Genomic DNA, 11364 nt, shown 5'->3' with positions numbered 1-11364 from the left:
CGCTGAATCGCCCATGGACACTGTATGGGAACTGTGAGGTTAAGAGCGATCAATCAAGAGTGACAAAATGAAACCAGAAGTAGAAGTAGAATAATGTTGGCTCTGCATGTTGTGAGCATTTCTTAAAAAATAACTTTTTATTGAAATATGATTGATATACAATATTGTGTTAGTTTCAAGTTTGCAGCAAAGTGATTCTGTTATATTATACATATGTGTATATATATATATATATATTCTTTTCTGTACATTCTCTTCCATTACAGATTATTATAAGATACTGAGTATAGTTTCCTGTGCTATACAGTAGGTACTTGTTGATTACTTCACATATATAATAGTGTGCATTTAATGCATTTAATCCCAAAGTCCTAGTTTATTGCTCCCCCACCCTTTCCCCTTAGGTAACCATAAATTTGCTTTCTATGTCTGTAAATTTATTTCTGTTTTGTAAATAAGTTCATTTATATATATATATATATATATATTTCACATATAAGTGATATCATGTATTTGTTTTTCTCTGTCTGACTTACTTCAGTTAGTGTGACAATCTCTAGTTGCATCTGCATGTGTGCTAAGTCCCTTCAGTTGTGTTTGACTCTTTGAAACCCCCTGGACTGTAGCCCGCCAGGCTCCTCTGTCCATGGGATTCTCCAGATAAGACTGCTGGATTGGGTTGCCATGCCCTCCTCCACATGATCTTCCTAACCCGGGGATCGAACCCTTGACTCAGGCATCTCCTGCATTGCACCACTTGGGAAGCCCCTAGTTGCAGGTATGTTGCTGCAAAAGACATTATTTCATTCTTTTTATAGCTGAGTAGTATTCCATTGTGTACACACACACACACACACACTGCACACACATATATATACATATACATACCATATCTTATATACCAATTCATCTGTTGATGAGCACCTAGGTTGTTTCCATGTCTTGGCTATTGTAAATAGTGCTGCTATGAACATTGGGGTGTGTGTATTTTTTTTTTAATTTTTCCTTGATATATGTCCAGGAGTGGGATCACTGAATCAGGAAAAGGATATGTCATGCAAATAGAAATCAAAAGAAAACTGGAGTTAGCATTTCCTTCTAGAGCTAAGGACAGTCACTAAGTGTGAGGGCCTGTTCATTTTTAGAAATCCTTATACAGGGGAGTAAGATTTGAAATTGCGCCGGGTCTGAGTTTGAGCTCTTCCCTTGGCTGGGTAGTTTTCTCCTGGGCTTAAAGCAACTTGGCTGAGAGGAAGGAGGAAAAAAAAAAAAAAAACAGCACTGGGCTTCCCGGGTGCAGCACAGTCTGCGATGCTGTGTTGGCTGATTTGCATTCCCAGGGCATAGAGAAAATAACAGCTTGAGGTTCTGCTTCTTTGCGGCAGAGAATCTCACAAGGAGATCTCAGAAGTCAGCAAAGTGCTTAAGCCAAATGTCTGACAATATCCTGAGCTGGGAAAGGAAGCCTGGACCTTGGGGAAAAGAGTGCCTTACAGAGGCTTGGCCTCATTGCCTGGCGCCCACCTCTGCTTTGAGCCACTTTGTGTCCTGAGAAGGATTTGACAAATCACGACTCCTGGGTTTCATCATTACCTTTCATCAATATTTAAGGAGCTGGAGAGTAGGGGTGATAATGAATGTGATGAAAGGGACAGGAAAGCATGCCTGGACTGTGTTGGGGGGGGGGAATGTGCACATGTGTGTATGAGATGTGATTGGACCAGTAGAGGTGGATTAATCAATGACTTATTGGGGACTACCTCTAGGCATATCCCAGAGAGTTTCCTGACTCTGTGCGTCCTTTTAGTTTTCTTCTGTTGGTCTGTCTGAAGAGTCTGGTCTGCAGGTCTGAGTCCCCTAGATATTAAGTTGCTAAAAGGACGAGCAGAAAGGGAATAGATGGAGCAAACCACACAGTGCCCACATGGCACCCACATGGACACACTGCCACTCCACACCATCATGAAGCCAGGTGCAGGGGCGCCTTTCAGACCCAGCCAGAGATATGAATCGTGATACTCCCAATCATGAATTCCCATCACTGCAAAGAAGTGGTTTAGTCAGAATTCAGGTGACAAGGAACATGAACTCTCTCAAGTTAGTGTAGATAAAGGAGATTCTTCTGGACCCGAGTGTAGCATGTACAACTGTGCCTCATGGAATCTGGGAGGTTGCTGGGCAGCTGCCGTCTCCACTTCATTCTTCCTGACCACGTAGCCTTTTATCTTGGATTCTCTCTGCACTTCTGTTCTGTGGCTTGGTGCACCATGGTGCTGACTGATCCCAGCTTGACAAGACAATACAGCTCCAGTACAGCTCTAATACTTCAGACCACCCTTCCTGTGCTGGTTAGCTAGTTAGTTAACTAGTTAGTCAGATCAAGTAGTTGCATGATCAGGGTGCAGTCCCTTGGCATAAAGGGCCAGTTCTGTGGCCACTTTGGCTCATTCCTTTAGTATGTCTGTGGGGATGAGGTGATCATGCATATTGGGGACACATTTACATTAAAAACTAATTTCTTATTTCCCTGAAATTCAAATTCAAATTTAACCTATATTTTTATTTTCCAAGTCTGGCAACCCTTTAGGGGGCACTCTGAGAGAGTCTACCATAAGCACTAAGGAAACAATACTTTTTCAAGAGCACTTTTTGTCTTTCAGTCAAGGGCAAATATCAACTTTGCTATATGCAACAAGTTTGAATCCTATATTCTTCTGAATGCAAGCTTCAAGATGGGCATAATTATCTTTTTAAAGAAAAATCATTATGTAAGATAACTACTTACATTGTTCCAAAATAAAATATGAAATGGAGTAAAAAATAAAGCTGATATAGTGAGTGGCAGATTTAACCCTACAAGTTCTAGGGGCCAGATTGAAGAACTCTCAGGTAAAGTTAGGCTCCTGATAAATGGTGGAGACTCAGTAGTTTTTGGTTCCTTTGCAGGTTTCACCTTTCTCCTGCTTTAACCTACCCTTTTATAGTGAACAATTCTCATGACTGTGCCATGAACACTTAGCATTTTTTTCTGGGAGTTTCTAATTATTAATTTGAGAAATACCAATTAGTTGTCAAGTTCATTTGATAATGCATATATGGACTAATGGCAATCATGTCTTTTTTTAAAAAATATGGATAATAATTACAAAGAAAATGCAAGAACTGTTAAGGTAATGGGATGGTGAGGGGTTTTTGTTCTTATAATTTTATTTACAGTTAGTATAATGTTTTATGTGCAGTAAATTTGAATTACAAAATACATTTCTGGGGGCATTGTATAAAAGCATACTGTGTAAGTGTTCAAAAAAAAATCTTCTTGTGCTCTGGTTGTTTAGTGACCTACTTGGGGAAAGGCTTGCAGTAGTTTCTGCCAGTCATTGGCAATTAGTTTGATGGATACAAATGAAGAAATTGGCAAGCAATGTCATTATTTACCAAGAAAAAAAAAAAGATCGGGCAGCCCTAAGACCTGGAGCTGGAACAAAGGACATGAAGAGATGATTCCTGAGGAAGTTTATAAAAATCTGAGAAAACCCAAGGCTTAAGGTGAGGAACCTCACCTTTCCATCTCTGGGATTGTTACGAGAAGGTCAGGGGTTTGACCGGATATTAGGAGCCTCTGGAGCCGGGGAGTCGAACAACAACAGAACTTGCTCTGTCTTCAGGTTTTTACAAGAATAAATGAGCTGATATAGGTAATGCTAAAAACAGGCAGGTATGTAGTAAGCCCTGCATAAGCATCAGCTATTATCATGATACCTCCGTTTCTCATGGCTCATGTCAACCTCATTTTCTGGTGAGAATTTTTTGTTTGTTTGTTTGTTTCTGCATGAGAGGAAACACAGGTATTCATTAGCTTTTAGATTTTATGGTATTATTTTCTTCACTGGAAGGGGTTGGTCTCAATTTTCTAATTCCAGTTAAAAATTTTACAGCTGCGGGAACTTCCCTGGGGGTCCAGTAGTGAAGAATCCACCCTGCAATGCAGGGGACATTGGTTTGACCACTGGTTGGGGAACGAAGATCCCACATGCAGCAGAGCAACTAATCACAGGTGCTGCAACTACTGAAGTCTGTGGGCCACAACTAGAGAGTTCATGTGCTGCAAGGAAAGAGCCTGCATAATGCAATGAAGAGCCAGTATGAAGTTACCACAGGAAGACCTGAGGCAGGCTCCCACCAAAAAATGTCACAGATGTAAGGATGAATGAGAAGCAATCCAACCCTGCAGTGTTGAACACCAGGTCCAAATCAACTGGATGAGAAAGATACCTTAATCTATGAAACTATATTAAGACGAGGAGGCCTTACAAATAGTTGAGAAAAGAAGAGAAGCAAAAGGCAAAGGAGAAAAGGAAAGGTACATCCATCTCAATGCAAAGTTCCAAAGAATAGCAAGGAGAGATAAGAAAGCCTTCCTCAGTGATCAAAGCAAAGAAATCGAGGAAAAAATGGAATGGGAAAGACTAGAGATCTCTTCAAGAAAATTAGAGATACCATGGGAACATTTCATGCAAAGATGGGCACAATAAAGGACAAAAATGGTATGGACTTAACAGAAGCAGAAGATATTAAGAATAAGTGGTAAGAATACACAGAAAACTGTAACAAAAATTCGTAATGACCCAGATAACCATGATGGTGTGATCGCTCACCTAGAGCCAGACATCTTGGAGTGTGAAGTCAAGTGGGCCTTAGGAAGCATCACTATGAACAAAGCTAGTGGAGGTGATGGAATTCCAGTTAAGCTATTTCAAGTCCTAAAAGATGATGCTGTGAAAGTGCTGCACTTAGTTCAGTTCAGTTCAGTCACTCAGTCATGTCCGACTCTTTGCAACCCATGAACCGCAGCACGCCAGGCCTCCCTGTCCATCACCGATTCCCGGAGTCCACTCAAACCCATGTCCATTGAGTCGGTGATGGCATCCAACCATCTCATCCTCTGTTGTCCCCTACTCCTCCTGCCCTCACTTTCCCAGCATCAGGGTCTTTTCAAATGAGTCAGCTCTTCGCATCAGGTGGCCAAAGTATTGGAGTTTCAGCTTCAGCATCAGTCCTTTCAATGAATATTCAGGACTGATCTCCTTTAGGATGGACTGGTTGGATCTCCTTGCAGTCCAAGGGACTCTCAAGAGTCTTCTCCAACACCACAGTTCAAAAGCATCAATTCTTCAGGGCTCAGCTTTTTTTATAGTCCAACTCTCACATCCATACATGACCACTGGAAAAACCATAGCCTTGACTAGATGGACCTTTGTTGACAAAGTAATGTCTCTGCTTTTCAATATGCTGTCTAGGTTGGTCATAACTTTCCTTCCAAGGAGTAAGTGTCTTTTAATTTCATGGCTGCAATCACCAATGTCAGCAAATTTGGAAAACTCAGCAGTGCCCTCAGGACTAGAAATGGTCAGTTTTCATTCCAATCCCAAAGAAAGACAATGCCAAAGAATGTTCAAACTACCACACAATTATGCTCATTTCACACGCTAGCAAGATAATGCTCAAAATCCTTCAAGTTAGGCTTCAACAGTACATGAACCGAGAGCTTTCAGATGTCCAAGCTGGATTTAGAAAAGGCAGAGGAACCAGAGATCAAATTGCCAACATCCGTTGAATCATAGAAAAAGCAAGGGTATTCCAGAAAAACATCCACTTATGTTTCACTGACTATACTAAAGCCTTTATCTGTGTGGATCACAACAAACTGTGGAAAATTCTTAAAGAGATGGGAATACCAGACCACCTTACATGTCTCCTGAAAAACCTGTATGCAAATCAAGAAGCAACAGTTAGAATTGGGCATGGAACAACAGGCTGGTTCCAAATTGGGAAAGGAGTACGTCAAGGCTGTATATTGTCACCCTGCTTATTTAACTTATATGCAGAGTACATCATGTGAAATGTCAGGCTGGATGAAGCCCAAGCTGGAATCAAGATTGCCGGGAGAAATATCAATAACATCAGATATGCAGATGACACCATACTTATGGCAGAAAGTGAAGAACTAAAGAGCCTCCTGATGAAAGTTAGAGAGGAGAGTGAAAAAGCTGCCTTAAAACTCAACATTCAGAAAACTAAGATCATGGCATCTGGTCCTATCACTTCCTGGAAAATGGATAGGAAACAGTGGAAACAGTGAAAGACTTTATTTTCTTGGCTTCCAAAATCACTGCAGATGGTGACTGCAGCCATGAAATTAAAAGACATTTACTCTTTGGAAGAAAAGCTATGACAAACCTAGATGGTATATTAAAAAGTAGAGACATCACTTTGCCAACAAAGGTCCAGATAGTCAATGCTATGGTTTCTTTTGGTAGTCATGTAAAGATGTGGGAGTTGTACCATAAAGTAGGTTGAGTGTTGAAGAATTGATGCTTTTGAACTGTGATGTTGGAGAAGACTTGAGAGTCCCTTGGACACCGAGGAGATCAAACCAGTCAATCCTAAAGGGAATCAACCCTGAATATTCACTGGAATGACTGATGCTGAAGCTCCAATACTTTGGCTACCTGATGCGAAGAACTGACCCATTGGAGAAGACCCTGATGCTGGGAAAGATTGAAGGTGGGAGAAAAGGGGATGGCAGAGGATGAGATGGTTGTATGGCATCACCTACTCAATGGACATGAATTTGAGCAAAGTCCTAGAGATAGTGAAGGACAGGGAAGCCTGGGTGCTACAGTCCATAGAGTCGCAAAGAATCGGACACGACTGAGTGACTGAACAATAACAACATTAAGATGATCCTGATTATTAGCAAAAGCAAACTAAAGTTCTCTCTGGAGGAAGACAAAATAATCATTGACTTTGATTCATGTCAATGTATGGCAAAACCACTACAATATTGTAAAGTAATTAGCTTCCAATTAAAATAAATAAATTTATAAAAAAATAAACATTACTCAGAGTAATTTTTTCATATACTATATTTGGCATATAATCAATGATAAACAAGTATTTGAGGACATGAAACAATCAGAACAAACATCAGCATAAATAATAGAAAACAGAGACAGATAGGTGAAGGACAGGGTAGCCTGGGTGTTGCAGTCCATGTGACCTCAAAGAGTTGGACAGAACTGAGTGACGGAACAACAAGGCGTAACTCCTGACACTTGAATTATTTGATACAGCCTTTAAAACAAATGCTTATTATGTTTATAAAGATAAAGGACAAGTTTGGGAATTTCAGCCAACTGTTGGAAACTATTAAAAAAGTGACACGTATATTTTCAAAGGATTTCTGCATTGAAGAGTGGTGAAATAACTAGCAGCAGACCAGCATCCCACTTAGAAAAAAGAGAAAATTTGGATACAATTCAAAATCTTCTTTAAGGCAGTGGAGGGCAGCTGAAGCAATGGCCATTAGTGGGCCTAAGACTCAAAACAGGGAAGGACCTTGGAGAGGTGAGTTGACTGCTGCAGCCACAATTTCCTAAAGGCACATGTCAATTCTGAGTGTTGTAAGAGGCTGAGAGTCTGGTGAAAAGCCTGATGCAAAGCTTGGGAAAGATGTTTCAGGAGAACAAGGAAATCAGCAAAACTTTTGGCAGAGATTTTTGAGGGGCAGGGGGTCAAGCACACAGCTGGTTTACTCCTCTGGACATTTCCTGAATACTAGGGTAGAATGTTAAAAATTTTAGTGAGAAAACTTTGAATAAGGCAGTGGAGTTGCCTCAACAATCTTTTGAGGCAAGGTTAGAGCTTGGGGACCACTGGGGAAACAGATCCTGTAACTACATGAGGTTCTTAGTTAAAAACCCAGGAGAGCCAAAGGCAGATATTCCTAATTGGATTAAAGTGATAAACAATGACTCCATCTATCAAGTTGTTGCTGAGTTGCTAAGTCATGTACAACTCTTTTTCAGACCCCATGGACTGTAGTCTGCCAGGCTCCTCTGTCCATGAGATTTCCCAGGCAAGAATACTGGAGTGGGTTGCCATGCCCTCCTCCAGGGGATCTTCCTGACCGAGGGATTGAACCTGTGTTTCATGTCTCCTGCATTGGCAGGCAACTTCTTTATCACTAGTGCTACCTGTGAAGCCTGAAGTTTACATTGCTGTTTGTTGTTCAGTCGCTGAGTCTGACTCTTTGAAGCCCCATGAGCTGTGGCACACTGTGATTTCCTGTCATTCACTATCTCCTGGAGCTTGCTTAAACTCATGTCCATCGAGTCAGTGATGCCATTCAACCATCTCATCCTCTGTCACCCCCTTCTCCTCCTGCCTTCAATCTTTTCAGCATCAGAGTCTTTTCCAATGGGTCAGCTCTTCACATCAGGTGGCCAAAGTATTGGAGCTTCAGCTTCACCATCAGTCCTTCCAATGAATAGCCAGGGATTTTTTTTCTTTAGGATTGACTGCCTAAACACAGTTTTGTACGTAATGCCTGGCAATAAATAAAAGTTATTAGGCATGCCAAAGACAGGACCCTTTGACTAAAATCAAGAGAAAATAGTTATAGAAGACCCACAGGTGATCCAAATAAAAGAGCTAGCTGACAAGAATTTAACAAGAAACATGATTAATATATTTTTTAAATAGAGGGGAAAATAAATAAAATAGATGAAAAAGTGTAAACTTTCATTAGAGGTTTGGAATATAAAATAATTCAATTAAAATTCTAGAACTGAAAAAATATAAAAGAACTAAATAAAAATTTGAATGCTAACATACAATAGCAAAAATTAATAATTCAGAGGTTGTGTTTAACAAAAGATTAGACACAGCTGAATAGAAAACTAAAGAACTGGAAGATAGGCTAGAAGAAATTATACAGAATGGAACATGGGGAAAGAAAAGGATGAAAGCTACAAAAAAGAGTAAGAGAGGGGGTAGTCAGAAGGTGTATTATTTGCTTAAATGGATTTCCAGAAGGAAAGGAGAAAAAGAACGGGCAGATGCCATGTGTGAAGAGATAATGGCTGAGAATTTCCCAATTCATCAAACAGATGAATGATTTTTCAATTCAGAGATAATGAAAAAGTTCTGCAAACCCAAAGTATGATAAATAAAAATAAATCCACACTTAGATACCTCAAAATAAAACCAGTTAAAATCAGAGATAAAAAGAAAATTTTAAAAGTAGGTAGAAAAGATTACCTTCAGTTGAGTTCAGCCGCTCAGTTGTGTCTGACTCTTTGTGACCCCATGGACTGCAGCACGCCAGGCCTCCCTGTCCATCACCAACTCCCGGAGTTTACTCAGACTCATGTCTATTGAGTCGGTGATGCCATCCAACCATCTCATCCCCTTCTCCTCCCACCTTCAATCTTTCCCAGCATCAGGGGCTTTTCAAACGAGTCAGTTCTTCACATCAAGTGGCCAAAGTATTGGAGGTTCAGCTTCAGTCCTTCCAGTGAATATTCAGGACTGGTTTCCTTTAGGATGGATTGGTTGGATCTCCTTGCAGTCCAAGGGACTCACAAGAGTCTTCTGTAACACCATAGTTCAAAACCATCAATTCTTCAGTGCTCAGCTTTCTTTATAGTCCAACTCTCAGAGACATACATGACTACTGGAAAAACCATAGCTTTGACAGACCTTTGTTGGCAAAGTAATGTCTTTGCTTTTTAGTATGCTGTCTAGGTTGAACTATTATACTGATAGTTGATTTTTCAATGAAGATTGAACGTCAAACTATAGAATTTTGCAGGAAGAGAAGAGCTATCATCTAGAATCCTACAGCTAACAAAAAGTTCCTTCAAAAGCAGAACTGACAGCACAATTAAGACATTTCAGCTATGCAAAATTGAAAGAATTAATCACAAGCAAGCTCTGAAAGCAAAAAGAGTATTATCCCTGGAGGAAGTTTACAAATATTGGAATAAATAATGAACAATGGAAAAAGGCAAATATATCAGTAAAATTAAATAAATATTTCTTCTATAAGCTAATTGTAAAAGACAGAGAAGGCAATGGCAACCCACTCCAGTACTCTTGCCTGGAAAATCCCATGGCCGGAGGAGCCTGGTAGGCTGCAGTCCACTGGGGTTGCTAAGAGTTGGACACAACTGAGCGACTTAGCAGCTATAAGCTAATAATGATAATATATTGTGACATGTATCCATATGTTAGAAAGTAGAGAGGAACAGAAAGGGACAGAAGGAAAGAGAATGAATGAATGTTTATACACAAACAAATGTATAAAAATTGGGAGATGATAAAGAGAGTTAAATTATTTGAAGCTCCTTACTTTATTGCAGAAGCAGGTAAAAAAATTAATATTTGTTTTTGACAATTCTAGAATTAATGTTAATAATATAGCTCCTAAGAGGCTGCTACTGCTACTGCTAAGTCACCTCAGTCGTGTCCGACTTTGTGCGACCCCATAGATGGCAGCCCAGCAGGCTCTGCCGTCCCTGGGATTCTCCAGGCAAGAACACTGGAGTGGGTTGCCATTTCCTTCTCCAATGCATGAAAGTGAAAAGTGAAAGTGAAGTCGCTCAGTTGTGTCCGACTCTTAGCGACCCCATGGACTGCAGCCTACCAGGCTCCTCCATCCATGGGACTTTCCAGGCAAGAGTACTGGAGTGGGGTGCCATTGTAAAGAATATATTACTTCTACATAGGCATAAGAAAACAAAAGAAAAGAAATGATCATTAAAAAATATCCAAAAAAGGCAAAAAAAGAACAGAAAAGGAATATAGAATAGGCAGCATAAACAGAAAGTATATAAAATGCACATATTTACAAATATATAGCAGATAGGTATAAATTCAAATATATCAAATATTTACTGTAAATATCCTTATTTCATAAACAGGCAAAATAATTCAGAAGCTAAAAACAGACAAAATTCAAGCACAGGCTGCTTATAAGTGACATACCTTAAGTAAATAGATACAGTTGACTGCAAAATGACAGAAAAAAATGCAACTATACCAGTATTAGACAAGATAGAGTTTAAGGATGAAAGCATTACCAAAGATAAGAGGTGTCTCATAATTACAGGAAGTTTCAATTCACCAGGATAATATAGCAATTTTAAGTTTGCATGAATTAAATAACATACACTCAAAATATATAGAGCCAACCCTGACAGAACTATAAGGAGAAATCAGCAAATTAATAATTATAATGAGAGATTTAACATATCTCTCTCAGTAACAGCTGGAATAAAGACACTGAATCATTAAAGCTATAGAGGATTTGAACAACAGGATAAATTTAATTTAATAAACATATCTAGAACGTGGCTTATCATGGCCATGATCAGACCTTCTAATGGGTCACAAATCAAGGAGCAAAACAAACTTCAAAAAGTGGAAATCATACATTGTATTTTCTGATCCCAATGCAATTAAGCTAAGAATCAATAATAAAATATAAACAGAAAAACTTCTTATATACTGAAGTGAGTA

This window comes from Giraffa tippelskirchi, chromosome 10, assembly GCF_054371585.1.
Source record: "Giraffa tippelskirchi isolate mGirTip1 chromosome 10, T2T-mGirTip1v1.2.pri, whole genome shotgun sequence".
NCBI classification, from domain to species: domain Eukaryota; kingdom Metazoa; phylum Chordata; class Mammalia; order Artiodactyla; family Giraffidae; genus Giraffa; species Giraffa tippelskirchi.
Note: the sequence above shows the minus strand (reverse complement) of the source record.